The sequence below is a fragment of the Lygodium microphyllum genome, chromosome 27, assembly GCF_053477565.2.
Source record: "Lygodium microphyllum isolate KBCC chromosome 27, Lygodium_microphyllum_v1.1.10, whole genome shotgun sequence".
Classification (NCBI taxonomy): Eukaryota; Viridiplantae; Streptophyta; class Polypodiopsida; order Schizaeales; family Lygodiaceae; genus Lygodium; species Lygodium microphyllum.
Genome location: NC_141161.1, coordinates 66,035,156 through 66,052,947, shown reverse-complemented (window position 1 = coordinate 66,052,947; position 17,792 = coordinate 66,035,156). Strand labels below are relative to the sequence as shown.

Genomic DNA, 17,792 nt, shown 5'->3' with positions numbered 1-17,792 from the left:
TGATGGAAGTTCATCAACTTTCCTAACTTCAGATGCATTCATTAAAGCATTGAGAAGAGTGTCGTTAACAAGAAATCGTCTAATCAGAGACACGATATTGAGAACTTTATTTTATATGGGTGTCCCTAAACTAGATAGATAGGGTTCAAGGATTGATGGAGTTCCCAAATAGGAAAAAGAGGGATTTTTTACTAATGAGAATATATGCCCACCATCATCTCCACCATGTACAACATCCTTGGAATATAGAGATAAAGTAGACATAGTGCACTCCCTTGGCATTGTTGCAGTAAGTTTAAATGCATAAACACCATTAGCTAGCTTTATCCTAGGCACTACACTACTTTGATTCTCCATTGATAAGTTATTATTACCTAAGGAGAAGTACTCTTGAAGCTCTCTCTGTGTCAAAATAACATCTTCTAAATCAAAATGGACTGATAAAATTTTCAAAGAGCCAAAGCAAAGAATATCAATGATGTGCACCATTCTGAGATGTAGCTATTAACAAGTGTCTGAAAATATATCAAGCATGCCAAAATCATTCTCCCTAGTATTTAAAACCGTGCACCATTTTGCTTGCGAGATGCAGCTATTGAAAAATGTCTGAAAATATATCAAGCAGGACAAATGATTGCATTCACCACTAATATACACTTGTACAATCAATTCATAACATTTCAATGCATAATATATAAATAAAAATAAATACATAAATATACCAATCTCTATCCATAGCTCTCACTCTAACTTTATATATATCCTTTTCAAATAGCTCATTAATGAGTATGATGCATCTATTGAATATATTCACCACTAACTAAAAGCATTCTTTCACATGGTGGCAAGAGGCTAAGGTCATGGTAGTCATCTTCGAGGAGGTTCTCCCGTATCATCTGTGTGAAGGGCAATGAGATGTTTGCTGTACACAGTCGCCCTTAGGCCCTATACTCACTAAGAGCAAGTAAGCCTAAGCCTAAGAACCAGGGTTGAAGCTGCCTTTAAGCACTTATCACCAAGCTGCCCTTAATCCACTAATTTTCGTTTGAACATAGGTGAACATGCGAAATAAGCAAGAAAGGTTGATAATGGCAGCAAGGAGGAAGCAAACAGGTGAGTATTGGTTTATGTTCTTCGTTAACCTATCTTGGTAGGTTAATAATGTGCATAAGGAAGGAGCGAAAAGGCAGGAGCTTCTTGCCACCAAGGGCAAGCAAGCCCATACACTGGCGTATGGGCTTTCTTGCCCTTGGTGTCAATAAGGAAAGGGATGTTGTGATGTTTTTCAGAAAAGAGAAAAAGACTCCTGTGTGACTTGGAATGCTCTGTGTGATTTGTAAGAGGGTTTGTCAATGGGTCACAGTCTGCAGAGGATAATGTGTGCAATGTGCGCCAAGGGTTTCTTGCCCACCAAGGGCAAGAAAGCCCATATGCTAGTGTATGGGCTTTCTTGCCCTTGGTGGCAAGAAGCTTATACATCTATCACACCCTCGCCCACGCCCTCAACAATCCTGCATTAGACTTGAACTTTGAAGGTAGATATGGGGACAATGGAGAATGCAGCAAACGGGCGTTGGTGATTGTTGCTGCAGGCACCTTGTGTTCCCTGTGCCCTAGTCAAGACCCCAATATGCCCCACCTTCCTCTTCCGCGAACCCCTTTTACACTACCACTACACGCTAGGTGAGTTGCAGCCCCTTCTTCTCCGTGTTAGGCACTCTCCTTAGCTCCTTCCCACCAAGGGGCTAAGGTCTCATTTCCGTGTGTGTGTGTGTGTGTGTGTGTGTGTGTGTGTGTGTGTGTGTGTGTGTGTGTGTGTGTGTGTGTGTGTGTGTGTGTGTGTGTGTGTGTGTGTGTGTGTGTGTGTGTGTGTGTGTGTGTGTGTGTGTGTGTGTGTGTGTGTGTGTGTGTGTGTGTGTGTGTGTGTGTGTGTGTGTGTGTGTGTGTGTGTGTGTGTGTGTGTGTGTGTGTGTGTGTGTGTGTGTGTGTGTGTGTGTTGGTCAGCAGAGCGAGCGTGCATGCGTGGGCAAAGCGTGGCACAACAGTGTGAGGGGTGTGACGATGAGTAGCCTAAGCAAGAGAGGCGTGTGCGTGTGTGAGCTGCTAAGCTAAGAGGCAGCATGCATGTAGGAGTTGTGTGTGTGTGTAAGAGACCAAGTGTGTGTGTGTGTGTGTGTGTGTGTGTGTGTGTGTGTGTGTGTGTGTGTGTGTGTGTGTGTGTGTGTGTGTGTGTGTGTGTGTGTGTGTGTGTGTGTGTGTGTGTGTGTGTGTGTGTGTGTGTGTGTGTGTGTGTGTGTGTGTGTGTGTGTGTGTGTGTGTGTGTGTGTGTGTGTGTGTGTGTGTGTGTGTGTGTGTGTGTGTGTGTGTGTGTGTGTGTGTGTGTGTGTGTGTGTGTGTGTGTGTGTGGTGAGAGAGAGAGTGTGTGTGTGTAGTAAGAGAAGAGTGGTGTGAGGCTCAAGGTGTGTGTAAGAGAGTGCGGGTGTGTGAGTTAGAGAGAGTGTAGCATTTGCAGGGAGTGCATGGTGTGTAAGTCGCATGAGTGTAGAGGGTCATGATTTTAATTTTACGACACCAACATAATCTTATGCGAAATGTTTTGGAATAATCATGCCTCCACGAAAGAGACAACAAGCAAAAAACATAGGGAGTTCGGGATTTCTCTCCTATCTAGGTTTTTGTTTGTATGATTTTTCTAGGGAATATTTTATGTTATTTATATTGAGTTTGCTAGTTTCTAAGTTCTATGTTTCAAATGTTGTCTGTTTTGTGCTAGATTTATGTCTTTCTAGGTTTCTAAAAGAAGACAAACAAAACAAGTATTGTCTCAACCTGCTAGTAGCGCTATGCAGTCCATGTGTAGTGAGAAAGAAGAGCAAGGGGAAAATGAGGTGGTGGAAATTATGAAAGGTGGAGATGTATTGGCTAAATGCAGGGTTTTAGATGTTTCAAGGTGCCCACCCATTCCCCTTTGTAGGACGTTTCCATACCCTAGGGTTCGAGGTTTGAGAAGTGACACTTCGCTACTCAAAATAGCCTTAGAGGGTGAAACTTACTATCCAGAGAAGGGTATTTTTGTTGTCTCTATTGTCTCCCCTTTGGGTGTTGCAATTTCGGTGACAATTGAGATGAGGGATTCATGGGATGCCCACTGGCAGGCTATAGATAAATAGTTTGAAACTGAGTTGAGAACCAAGAAGGGGTTGTCTTATCTTTCCAAAAATGTTCTATGTGTGGGCGGGGAACCATTGCATAGTGGCTTGGATGGAGCTCATTACGAAAAAATATAAAGATGATAAAGAATGGCATTTGAGGGTCTTTAGCATTGTTGTTGATCCAACTAGACTCAGTGAAGTCTCCTTGCTTGTTGGCTTTCTTCACATGAATGCGTAAGTTCCTCTCAAAACACAATGCGCATGTGATCCTTCTCATTAAATGCACTGTATTATTATTATTATTATTTTGGAAGCTTGAATGAGGATGCTATCATAGTCACAAATTTGAAGGATACATTGGTCAATCCTATTTGCGAGAGGTTATGAGAGGATTAAAAAGTATGGTATGCAATGATTTCCCCAAAATTTTGTAGGTTGAGTTTCAAAAGGAAGTAAGTACCAAAGTAGCTAAAGTGACAAAAGGTCTAAGTGCAGAGGAGAGGGCTTTAAAAGAAAAGGAGATCTCCACTGAGTTGCGATGAAAGTACACTGATCATATGCAAAAAGTATTGCAATGTTTGATTTGTTTAAAATTATTATTGTTGTTGTGTTTGTCTCCTACTAATATGAAATGGTTTTGGTATATTTATTAGGTTTTGAATATTATTAATCCATCCCTTGGCAAGGAATGGAGAGGAACTTTGTTTTCTCTTCAATTTAATGGAGTGGACACCATTGTGAGTATTGAAAAGTTGAATTTGATAGCAATCTCTTCTGTCAGTGCAGAGAAAAAGATAACTTGGTTGAGATTTCTTGAGAGTTCAAGATCTATTCGCAATACCCATGGTCTGCCATCAACAAACACATAGTTTAGAGCGTAAGAGTTTTTCACTTTTCTTGCTTTATCTCTATGCTTCTTCATAGAAAAAAATTGTCTTTGCTTTGCATGTTTTCGTGCCTTTCATTATTTCTATCATTGTAGGTGGTTGTCTAGGGAACTGTTGTTAGACATGATAGAAATGAATGCACTTTGTTCTTTAGAGCAAGAGATAAGAATAGCAGCTACTACAGAGCATCCAATTAATTTTTCCAATGAGCCATCTCTTCATGTTTACTTCACATCCATACAATACAAGGGCAGAAAACATATTTTTGGTTACATTAAGAAAAATGGTGCTAAAGAAATGTCCAAAGAAAAGAGGATCAACCTATTCAGTCCCATCTTGATGCAACTGCTTGTCGGTTGCTCTATTGGTTGGTTTCTAATTTTAATGCCTTTTGTTTGACATTGCAGTGTGTAGTTTGTGTTGGCTTGGATAAATTATATTTGAATATTCCAGGTATTTTTTGCACTCGAGAGACCTTAAGCTGCTTATTGATTTGCACAAGGCTTGTAAAACATGGGTGGATATCACTAACAAAGAGTCCACTATGTATGGGGAGAATATGATTGCTCTCTCACCATTTGAGATTGAGACATGCCCTTGGTGGATTAACATGCCCTCGCCCCATGTATTGCTAAGTGAGAAAGCTAAGTTTGAGGAATGGCAAAAATCAAAGGAAAAGGGTGCAAGTGGTGGTTGTCTGAGTCAAGGTAAATTGGCTTCCACAATTGTCTCCTCTCTTTCCTTAAGCTTTACTTTTCTAACAAAGAAGTGGTTTTGAAGGTGGTCAAATAAGGGGCAAGGAAGCGCAAAGGGGTGAGCATGCTCAAAGAGGCAAGTAAGCTCAAAAGGGCAAGCAAGCTCAAATTAGTGAGACACAAAGTACAGATGACATTTACTTATTTCACTTTGCATATTCATGTCTCATGCAACTTAGAGAAGGTTAACTCTCTATGTTGGATACTTTATATACCCTCCTTGTAAAATAAAGAATTATGTTTCTTTGTTTGTTTTGTTTTAGATCGTGAAATTTTTGTTGATGACAATTCACCACCACTCGATGTTGGTATGCATGGTAGCTTTCATAGTGGTATGCTTCTTTTTATGGATATATGCAAGTCGATTGTTTTGTATGTTATGCTTGTTGTCCATTCATTATACTTGTCGTGATTATTAAGGTCCATCATCACGTCCTAGACCACCATCCGCTGCATGTGAGGTAGCTTGGTTGCATAAGCTACTTTATGATATGCATCAGTCTAAAGATGGGCCAGTTGTCATTTATTGTGACAACATGAGTAGTATACACTTGGCAAATAACCCAGTCTATCATGCTAGAACAAAGCACATTGAGGTGCATTATCACTATGTGCGGGAGAGGGTTTTACTAGGTCTTATTGATCTAGTTTATGTCAGCACAGAGGATCAGGTAGCTGACATATTTATGAAGGCATTGGGCGCAGAGAAGCTGCGCAAGTTCAGAGACCTGCTTGGTGTGCAGGAATTGGAATTGAGCTAAAAGAATATGTGCCACTCTTGTCCATACATTATTGTTGTTCATTCATTATTGTATGTTATGCTTGTTGTTCATTCATTATACTTTTCATGATTATTTAGGTCCATCCTCACGTCCTAGACCACCATCCCAAAAATAATATGTGCCACTCTTGTCCATACAAGGGGGGCTTCTTTGGATCACTCTATCTTTTCATTTGGATGTGGAGATTATATTTCTATGGGTAAGGATTTTGCATCCTCTATTAGAAATGAGGATTATGCAAAGATCTATACATTTTTTTTTGAAATCAATAAATTGGGGGTAGAGTATAAGAAAAAGAAAAAGATGGTGGCATGGGCTATTGACTTTGTGCTCTTGGATCTTCCCATGGACTCTATGCATGGATAGGACAGTGTTCCATTGTGGAACAAGGTGTTGCAGGATCATATTCGGCATGGACTTGGAGTGACAACAGCTTGTTTGGCGGACTCAGGGTCGGTTGTTTGTCTTGCCTCCATTTCAGGTGATTCTTTGAGTCAAAAATATGTAAGTAGGATTGTTAGATACTTGTGAATAAGATTGTTGGGTAATTGTCCATGTTTAAAATGTATTTCTTTCTGTCAGGGGACTCTCCCTCATGGGTGGAGAAATATGCCCTGCGGTGTGAGCTGGAGATTGTGCATAGATTCATAGTTGAGGACTTATCCTTCATGGATGAGGTTACCATTGAGGGTATTGCCATAGAGGTATTTGACATGGTTATTGTACACTTAGTTTTCTTGGTGCTTTGTTGTTCTTGATTAGTTTGTGACATGTATCTATTTTTTGTCATTATTGTGTGACAGATGGATGCCTTCTACTTTTACATGCTACGACATCGAGGCTACATTGCCTCTTTACGTCTTTAGGAGAGTGCCACATTACAACATGATCATGGTGTGCAGTTCTTGTGGCATGTCATTCGTCACCATTTGCCAGATACTGTGAGGGTATTGGAGGCTGGCGAGGAGGCACATTTGAGATCAAGTGTGTAGTGGATTGTCGAATTTGTGTGATGCTTTCTAGAGGTTCTTTGTCCTCCTGAAGGATTGGCTTTGGAGATGGGTAGTGGTACAGCCCCTTTGATGCGTGCATGCATCGCATTTGGCTGCCCCTGTTATTCTTTTGATACTAACCCTGACATTGTTGGTCGCATTCTACAACCTTTGGCAGAGGGACCTTCTGCAGGTACTAGAGATCAGTCCAGCTTAGACAAGGAGATTTCAAAGATTGAGCAAGTGGATGATGCATACGACTGCCCTTTTGATTAGTATGGTTAGTACTATTGACTTGTGTTGTGTCATGGTTTGTCAAGGTTACTACTATTGACTTATTTAGGACATTATATGCACTCTAGGATGATATGCTTTTGTGTGTGAGTTTTTGCCATGTGCTTTGAAATGTTAATGAAATGGGGTTTATAAAAATTTTATTGTAGTGTACTATCGTGTTATGCGGAGGAAGTTGCAAGGGAGATCAGCAAGGATGCCTCCTATGATACCATCAAGACAAAAACCAACAAAGGGTTCTGAGTGGGATGCTACTTTGTAGATGATGAGTGTGGAGAAGAGAGGGCGTGAAGTGTATTGAGCTTTTGGTGTTGTGTTAAGACAATGACTATTGTGTTAAGACTATGAGTATTGTATGGGTTGGCTTGAAAATTTTGATAACCTCAGGTCTTTTAATCTCTATCATATGGTTTAATTATCAAATTTGAGCATGCATGGAGTGTTTTTTTGTTGCTTCAAGTTGTGGTGTTGTAAGTAGGGTTTGAGAGTTTTCAATAAACAATTAGAGTAGATAAGAGGTGTGATTTTGGTTCTATAATGGTTGAATTCTATCACTTCTCTTCGTGTTGGTTCATAGAGTCTTGAGCTTATGCTTCATAAGCTCTATCCAAAAAAGACCCCAAGGTCACATAAAAGTAAATAGCATCTATATAGGTCGAGATAGGCTTGAGCATAGACTCAAGCTATCTCTCTTAAATAGGCTTGTTATAGGCTCAAATACATGCTCAAGCTTTGTCCCACCATCTTGCCAAATTTCCCTCCCCTCTATATCAAAGTCACATCAAAAGTCATATCAAATAAAGAATGTCTTTATAGGCTTGATCATAGGCTCTCTCTCTCTCTCTCTCTCTCTCTCTCTCTCCCTCTCCCTCTCCCTCTCCCTCTCCCTCTCCCTCTCCCTCTCCTCTCTCTCCTCTCTCCTCTCTCCTCTCTCTCTCTCTCTCTCTCTCTCTCTCTCTCTCTCTCTCTCTCTCTCTCTCTCTCTCTCTCTCTCTCTCTCTCTCTAATACATCTAAAAGAGAAATGAGGGTAAAGGAGATACCAAGAACCTATCCTATGAAGCTCTTCCCTTGGAAAGGAAGGGTTGTTACAAGATTGAGCATCTCCTGTGGAGCTTCTCCCTAGAACATCTCAATGAGAGAGGAGAAACTACAAAGTTGTAGTCATAGATAATATTCCTTACATCCACTTGAATTTTCTAATAATTGTTGCACAAATAATGTCAATTATGTAAACATTAGACCAAGCTTTGCCTATGGAAATTTAAAAGATAAAAAGGGAAGTTATATAATGTAAATCTTCTTTGTGTGATATGACTTTAAGGTGTATGTAGCATAAAAGGGATGGTATCTTGGTGAGATAATGGGAGTTTGAGGTCTATTTTATATAATATTGAGGTCTCTTTAGGACGAAGCTTGAGCACATGCTCAAGATTTTGTCAACCCTATCTGCCAAGGAGGAGCTTGGTAATATTGTTTCCCATCTGCTGGCTCAGACAGGGTAAACACTCTTGAGAAGCTCTTTCCCCCATGAGAGAAATTCATATACAAAAGACATATCAATGAGAGAGGAGAAAATACAATGTTGTAGTCAACAAATACAAGTCATGCCCCTTACATATAGGGTCATTAAAAGCTTGAGCATATTATTAAGCTCTTTTCCAGAGGCATGTGAAAATGTCATATCATATAGATAGGGTTGGGATACAAGCTTGAGGCACACTATGTCAAGAAACCCAATGTGGGGTTGATCATGGTGTGTACAAAATGATCGATACATTATCACGGAGGATTGTAATAGACAAGGAACTCCATGGCTACAAAGAGAAAGCAAACAATATGCACACTCAACAAATGTTCTCTTTTTTTTTTTTTCATTGCATACACAAGTTACATATATAAAGGAGGAGATACTCCATCAATGATCCCTCACACTTTCCATGTGTGTCCCCATGTGACACCATACAACCCACACTTTACATGTGTGCCCTATGTGGCACACTTTACTCCACATCTCTCATCCATATTCATGCACCATACAATCTTAAGCACACAAGAGTGCTTTCACATAATACACACCCGCAAATACCGAAGCTTACATTCTCAACACCCCCTCTTAAGCGAGGTGTTTACTTTACCTTATCACCCATCCAATGTAGCATTGCATGACTGCAATTGCTACTTCTTAACACTCCCCCTCAATGCTATATTGGAGTGTTTATATGACTAGACACTTCTAGTCCACCATATGCATGTTTTATGTGCGTGTACAATGTTCGTTTGAGCACCACTTGCTCGGGTGAACCTACCCCATCCTTTTTGAACAATCCTAGATGTTCGGGAAAGGTATGACAAACCTCAAGGTGCAACAATCATGTGCACACACCACGCACTCGCAAAATTCTTTTTGAGATCTCAATCTCGGGCAGAGAAACCCTTACACAAGCCAATTCTTGTGCAAACTTATTTTGAATACATGTTGAGATTTATATGTATGAAACCAACCACTTTTGAGCTCTATGCGGCTCGAGTAGGAGTACCCTCATGCAATGGGTGAATATAAAATCTCGTGTACAATTGCCTTTGAAACAAATGTGAATCATGAAGACATTTACAACTTTTATAGTTTCACTTTTGTTGTGTGAATTAGAAGCATTATACATCCAATCTTAAAAGGTTTGGATAATAGGTATATGCCACATGTGGTCATGACTCGTCTTCTTTTTCCTTCTTCTTATCTTCGTCAGAGAATCTTTTAATTGGGTGGAGATTCGTTGGTCATGATGACACATCTATTGATGTTCATGCTAAGAGCGGGACAAGAAGCTCCTCTGCGTCTTCTTCTTCATCTTCTCCTTTTCAAAGCCTGTGTACCCATTTTGTGGTGGGTCTTTCTGACTATGAAAGAAGATTGCTTCTCCTATTTTCATGTCAAGTGCTATCTTTGGCTCAACAAATTCTCTTGTATGGACATTTTCAGACGCCTTGCACTTGCATGTTCAGTGTAGCAGCAGAGCTGCTATAGTATAAACTGGTTATTCAAGACGTTCAACCTGCAGGCCACAGTCCGATGCTCATGAACAGTCCGACGGGACTTCTCAACAAGGAGCTTCACTGCATCTCACGCTCCTGTAAAGCCTTCTTAACCTTCCATTTAACAGCCGATATAGTAGGCCGGCCTTTCCTTCTGTGTGAGAGAGATCATCTTGTAGGGTAGTCACTGTCACACCCTTCCCTTGAACAACCGTTGCTTCTGGAACTGAATGCTTGATAGGCACACCATTCTGGGTAGGTTCTTCCTGCGTGCTAATCTCTCTCAAACTGAATGATCGACAAGCACACCATTCTAGGTAGGTTCTTCCTGCGTGCTAATCTCAATTAATTCCTCCTGCTTGCTATTATCAATTGGTTCCTCCTACAAAGGCTCCTTCTTTGGGCCTTCCAATGTTATAGCCCTGATCTCTTCATACGCACTGCTTACAGATTGCTCCTGCTTCAAAAAATCTTCTTCTTGGACTACTTCTTCTCTCCTTGGCAGAAAGAAAACAAGAGTCTCTCCCTCTCTCCCTTGCTTCTTCTTCTTTTGCCCGCACTGCTTTTTCTTCTCTCTCTCTCTCTCAATTCTGGGCTCTAAATAACTTCCTCTCATCCCCCTTTTGTACATACAGGCGTGCAGGGTCCATTCGACCTATCCCGATTCAATTCATCTTCCGTGAGATGGATACATCTGAGTAGGTCGCCTTTTGCTTCGCTGGATCTGCTACAATCTCACTGTGAAAGAGGCACACACTTAACACACACGCATTTGGCTTTTATTTGCGGGAAACCCTTCGCCCCCTCTGGATCGGGTCCATTAGGTTTTCGCAGCTGATATGCATTCTTTTCCCTTGTAAAGCAGGATTAGCACGTTGCTTGTCGACCAAAGATCTACGCGATGGCAGACCGGAGGGAGCCTTCTGGTTTGCCGTCGGTGGAGTTGTTTCGATTAGAGGAGATGAATTTCTTTTTCGCCATGGTTGTAGATCTCCATTCTCTGTTTTGACATACACTTTCAAGGTTGCCTTTCACATGCTTCTCTTCTTGAGAAGCCTTCAATGTACCAATGTGTAAAAGCCTTCCTTGCTTCCACTCCACATACTCATCCTTGAGTGTACATATGAGACATGCCTCAACCAGCATGTTCCAACTTGGATTGCAACCAACCCAACACCACTTGCCATACCAATGATAGCAAGTATATGCATCTTTACATGCTTCTTGCTTAATAGCAAGAGCCAAAAGGACAACAATGTCCACAAACAACAACCTTTCTCTTATTTGAGCATTCTTCCATGCTCAAAAATAGTAACCAGAAAAAATTAAACCAAATACCTTTGCCTTCTATTAGCAGCTTCTTTGTTGACAATGGCTCCACGACTTGTACTGAAAAGCTCCATTTCCAGCTTCCATTATACAAAGATCCTTCATTTGATGGCCTCTTCATAATTCTCAAAAGATTTTAGCTCCCTTGAAATCGTGAACCAGCATAATAATGAGTGTGCAAGATTTTTAAGGAAGGAATGGCTAAAACATACTAAGGCTAAATTCGGGAAAACCACATACAATGATATCTACACATATAAGTACACCATGATCAATAGCCCTAAACCTTGGCTCTGATACCATGTCAAGAAACCCAATGTGAGGTTGATCATGGTGTGTACAAAATGATTGATACATTATCACGGAGGATTGTAATAGACAAGGAACTCCATGGCTACAAAGAGAAAGCAAACAATATGCACACTCAACAAATGTTCTCTTTTTTTTTTTTTTCATTGCATACACAAGTTACATATATAAAGGAGGAGATACTCCATCAATGATCCCTCACACTTTCCATGTGTGTCCCCATGTGACACCATACAACCCACACTTTACATGTGTGCCCTATGTGGCACACTTTACTCCACATCTCTCATCCATATTCATGCACCATACAATCTTAAGCACACAAGAGTGCTTTCACATAATACACACCTGCAAATACCGAAGCTTACATTCTCAACACACTATGTCTAATAGCTGTCTCAATGAGAGAGGAGAATCTTTTTCCATGCCCTCCAAGGAAGAGGGTAAATACTCTTGAGAGGTTCTTCCCCCCTAAGGAGAGGGTTTTTACAAGCTTAAGAAGATGCACAAGCTACAACCCAATGACATATCAAAGTGTCATATCAAAATGCCTAGTTTCCCTCTGTCTTAAAGACACCTCATAGTCATGGCAAACAAAGAAGATCATTAAAGGCTAGATCACATGCTCAAACTCTCTCCCTGAATACATCTAAAGGGGATAGGAGTGGAAAGGAGATGCCAATAACCTATCTTGTGAGGCTCCTTCCTTGGTAAGAAAGGGTTGATACAAGCTTGAGCACATGCTCAAGCCATGTCTCAAAGATATTTCAAAAATCCATATAAAAAATATATTGTTCAAGCTTGAGTAAGTGCTCAGGCTCTATCTCGTAAACACCTCAATGAGAGAGGGGAAACTATCATGTTGCAATCAAAGATGGAGGGGAATAATGTTACCAATATCCTCCCCCATAGACAGAATTTTGGTCCCAAAGACATGTCAAAGTCAAAAAATGGAGAGGGACTATATAGTCTTGAGCACAAGGTCAAGTGAGCTTTACACGTTGCCCTCCCCCTACCTAAAATATGCATCATCAATCTCTACCCCACCACGTTTACAAGTTGCCCTCCCCCTACCTAAAATATACATCATCAATCTCTACCCCACCATATTTACAAGTTGCCCTCCTCTCTATCTAAAATGCATATTAGACTCACATCAAACAAAGAGGGGAAAGAATGTTACCAAGCTCCGCCCCCCCCCCCCCCCATAGAGAGAATGTTGATGCATGCTTGAGTACATTCTCAAGCTTTATCCTAAAGAGATCTCAAAGTCAACAAAATGTAGAGGGTCTATATAGGCTTGAGCACATGGTCAGCTTTGTCCCACCATCTTCACTATTGTCCTCCCCTCTACCTAAAAGTTACATCATCAAGCTCTATCTCACCATGCTTACAAATTTACCTCCGCTCTACCTAAAAAAACACGTCAAACTTGCATCAAATAAAGAGGGTTGCTATATGCTTGATCACATGCTTAAGCTCTCTCTCAAATACATGTGAAAGAGACAAGAGAAACTATGCACCTATCTTGCAAAGCACCTCTCGAAAATAAAGGATTGGTACAAGCTTGATAATGTATTGAAGCTCTCTCTCAAAGACATGTTCAAATTCATACAAAAAAGACATCTTAATCAAAAGGAGTAAGTACTACTATCCTCCCCCATAAATATAGAGCTAATACAAGCTTGATCAAGCTCTTTTTCAAAGGCATATTAGAAAGTCATATCAAATAAGGGTAGCCCTCTCAATGAGAGAAGAGAAATTTTCTCCATGTCCTCAAGGGGAGGGATGAAAACGCTCTTGAGAAGCTTCTTTGCCATAAGGAGAGGGGTTTTACCAAGCTTGAGAATGTGCACAAGCTAGGACCCAAAGACATATCAAAGAGTCATATCAAATAGATAGGGTTTGGAAACTACCATGCTACACTTAGAGATAGAGGGGATAACACTATAAAACTCCTCGTTCGTCAAGAGAGGGTTGATACAAGCTTGAGGATGTGCCCATGATCTATCCCAATGAGAACTCAAGATGACATAAAAATGGAGAGGGTCTATACATGCTTGAGTATGTGCTCAAGCTCTCTCCCACTATCTTGCAAAGTTCCCCTCCTCTCTATCTCGCTTACACCTCATAATCAAATCATACAAAGAAGGTTGACATTAGCTTAATGACAGACTCAAGCTCTGCCTCGAATGCATCCAAACTAGAAAGGAGAAACTAGGAACCTATCTTATGAAGCACCTCCCACAAAAGGAAAGAGATGATTCATAATCGATATTATTCATGTGACAAGGATTAGAAAAGTAAAGTGGATGAGAGTTATAAGGAACATGTTTGTAAGAAGATGACCATCTCAATGATGTAGGAGAAACTATTTTGCCATGCCTTCAAAGGGAGAGAGGGAGATTATCTTGACAACCTCTTTCCCCATAAAAATCGAGTTCATATGGGCTTTAGCACATGCTCCAGTTCCCTCCCAAAGATGTCTTAAAGCCACATAATAGATGGTTGATAGAACCTTAAGTGCTATGCAGATCAAATGTTGTATGCATGTATAATATTTCCACGCAATAAAAGTTAGTTGGTTAGTTCGAAAATTATTTAGTCAATTAATAAGTTAGTAAGATTACTAACTAAAGGTCAACTAAGGTAAAAACTAACTAACATTGATAACTAATAATTTTTATTTAATTAAAAATATATTTTAAAATAAATCGAGAGTCATAATGCAACATTTTTCTCGAATTGACAAGGACAGTAGCCACCCTTCACGGAAGTCACAAAGTGAATGAGACTTATGAGCCATATTAATCACTAGTATTAATGTGTATAGTTTGGATCGCCCAAAAATATTAGAGTTTTGGGCAAAAAAAATAGTATGTTTTAGATATTATCCTAAAAAGAGAGAACTGAAAGTCATTTAAAAGAAAAGACAAGTGATGTTTTAGTTAGTTTTGGAGATTTTATAAAAATAAAAAATACAGAAAAGTGACTGGAAAAATCGCGTGCACCGTGATCGCAGTCTACAGGCAGTAGATAGCACTTCAAATAGAGAAAAGAAGAAGGAGTGAACTAAGAGCTTTCTAATCAAGTGTCTTGGAGTTTTACCTCCCTTTTGGAGCCAATGCAACCATTAGATTTATGATCTAAGCATCAGATCACCAAGTCTTCCAAGAGCCCCTCCACTCTTGTTCTCAGCCTTATCCCCTCCTCTCTAATTCATTATAAATATGAGGCATGGGGAGGCACAAGGGAGCATAAGGAGACCCCGAGAGACTACAAGAGAGAGGTAGAGAGAAGGATACCCCTCCAAGAGATTGTGAGAGAGAGCTTGATAGAGAGAGAGAGAGTGTGTGTGTGTGTGTGTGTGAGTGAGTGAGTGAGTGAGAGGCTGCACAATTCCCTCCATCTCGATCCTCGACTTAGCCATCTTCTCTTACCCTCTCCCATCTTGAATCTATTCCACCTTCTTAATCTCTTGAGTCTACTTGCGGACGATGGCTTCCAAGTGAAGAATGTCGCATGCGGATGGCAATCCTACAACCAGCAACGAAGCTTCAGGCAAAGGCATCACTGTCATTCCAACTGCGTTTCCAGTCGTAAGTAATGTATTTTCAAATTAATAGATGCTTGTTTTGATTCTCGCATGAGATACATTAGGCTCCATACTATGATGGACGAGAATAGGTCATGGGAAGGGATAGGCCTCTTCTCACATATTGGAAAGATGAAATTTGCAAAATGCATGTATCAAGGGAAGTTAATTGCACTTAGTTGCGTATGGCTTATTCGTTGACAGGGAAATCAATTAGGGGTTATGAATAGCATAATCGTAAAAAGAATACATTAAGAATTGTGCATGCAAGTATTAAGTAAATTTTGCATAGAATCGCTCTTTGATTCGAAGGGGGAGAGCAAATATGCAATGGAATTAGTATCGCGTCTATTCTTGTATTGTTTGAAAAAAATACAATTAGTTTTTGTTGGTTGATTGAACAACACCTTAAATGTTTTCCTTTCAATCAATTGATTGTTGCATTGTGATTTGGATAAATATTCCAAGGCTTGTGTTGATGGAAAATGCATGGCAAGGGTCTGTAATGACAAGTTGCCATGGGAATAAATGAATGTTTTCCTAGAAGATGATATTAGGGCTGATTGCTTTAATTGTGCTTGATTTTTAATTGGATTAATTAAGAAAGGATATTTTGCACACGTGAATCATCTCCAAGATCGCACTGCGGATTACCCCGAGAGGGCACTGCTCGATTCACAAGCCGATGGTCGAGTGGTGAAAAGGCCAACCACGGAAATGGCATCTCACTCCTAGACCGCTTGTGGGTCAGGTGGAGCTTTGGACACCCCTTGCCTATCCAGAATGGAGTTGGAGATCCCCGTGAGCCCAATGTCTGGAGGTGTTGGAAGATCCTATTCTAGATAAAGAATGGAAATTTTGGTGCCATGTGATTTAGACCAGGTACTTCTGTTGGACAGAAGGTATACATAATTCTTCTGTATGGGCAAGAGACAAAGATTAACTTGAAGATAAGTTAAGGAACTTGTTTGTCAAAAGGACTGCTTGTTTTGTTTTCGTGTCTATGTTGTAAATTATGCGAACAAACCCTGTGCCCAAAAAGGCTTAATTAATGAAGATGATTTTAAATGTCCCACATAAATGTGGTAGGACCTAATTAGAAATCTAAAGCTATCAAGGGAAGCGGGTGGACGAAATCCTCGATGGGTTTGTCCTATGGTAGGGTGGTCCCAAAGAACTGGGAGGCTTCTCACAAGGATTTATCATCGGGTTGACTTTAGGTATTGTTAAGTTAGAACCCGATTCAATGCATTTTAGGGGACCGGAATGGGACTATGCCCTACAGGTAGAGAGGTTGAACGGTGCATCCCTCTCATTTCCCATTCTCTTTGAATCAAGTGCGGTATGGATCTGCTTCGGATTGGGTATCTCTATGTAAAGTGTAAGAAGCTGGGAATACTTAGAATACTAATAATATGCCATGTCACATTGACACTGGTATATAAGGAGAGAAGTTGTAATTTTTCACATCTTTTTGACATATCAATACAATTACAATCTTTCTCTCCCTTCTTGTTCCAAGCTTCCATGGCTTCTTCATATTTCCTGTCTTTCTCTCTCCAATTCTAGTCTTTCTCTCTCCTCGTCACTCTATTTCTCTCTCTTCCTGCAGTCTTTCTCTCTCCTCTACAGTCTTTCTCTCTCCTCTTCTTCTCTCCCTAGTTCTCTCTCTAACAAGTGGTATCAGAGCTTCAGTCTTTGATCCATTATTTTCTTCCATTTTCACTCTCATTTTCCTATTTCAAAACCAATTTCAGACAAAAATGGTACAAGACAGTGACTAGTGGAGTGCTGCAGGACAACTACAGTTAGCAATGACTACATCTGGAGATATTCAAGGTCAGATATGGTGGGTAAAGGCTTAAATGGCTGGACGTCATCAAATTTTATGCAAAAATGGAGGTAACTAGGGTAAAGGATGGTTAACCGGGCTTAGTTTGAGAACAAACTGTGGTTACTTTGAAAAGAGGGGTTTCTCTTTCCCCTTTCCTAAAAATTCCTGCAGGTTTCATGGAGGTTCAGCCCCAAGATCTACTCATATCTCTCTCACCTCAGATCTTCTTGACCAAAATCTACCTGGAATAGATCCCTGACTTCAAGAGCTTCAGATTGAGCATAAGATTGCTCAAGATTGGGCAGCATACAGGCCAAAAACAGCCCCGAAAATTGCGGCGCAATTTTCGGGCTGATTCCAGCCCTGCCCTGCTCCAAGCTTGCTTCCCCTCAGCCTTGGCACTCTTCTTCATCCATTCCAGGCATTAATCTTCAGCTACATTGAGATTCTCAGCAACATTTGAAGACTCCTCAGCTCACTTGAACCCTAGGTGAACAGTCCATGGGCAGCCATGAAAGCTTCAGCCCAAGCTTCCATTTCTTGACAATTTCTTGAAGATTCTTCATCCTTTTGGCCCGTGGAATCATTTCAGCAAGGATTCTTCAACAAATTGCAAGGATTAAGCACGGGAGGGCTTAAGATTGAAGATCAAGAGCTTCTATGGAGCAAAAATTTGGGGGAAACGAGTTTAATGCTTCAATTTCAAGCATTTGAAGCTTCAAGATTGGTCTCTACCATCAGATAAGCAAGCTTCTTGGATTATTTTGCTAACATTGGACAACCGGGAGCCCTATCAAGCATTTGGCAAGTTATTTTCAGCCATGTCAAGGT

The 17,792-nt window shown here is 40.5% G+C and overlaps 2 pseudogenes; both read left to right on the top strand.

Moving 5' to 3' along the window:
• Positions 1-3,709: 3,709 nt before the first annotated feature.
• LOC148012414 (uncharacterized) lies at positions 3,710-4,379 on the top strand (annotated as a pseudogene).
• A 204-nt stretch (positions 4,380-4,583) lies between these two features.
• Positions 4,584-6,844, top strand: LOC148012413 (uncharacterized; annotated as a pseudogene).
• The last annotated feature ends 10,948 nt before the right edge of the window (positions 6,845-17,792 follow it).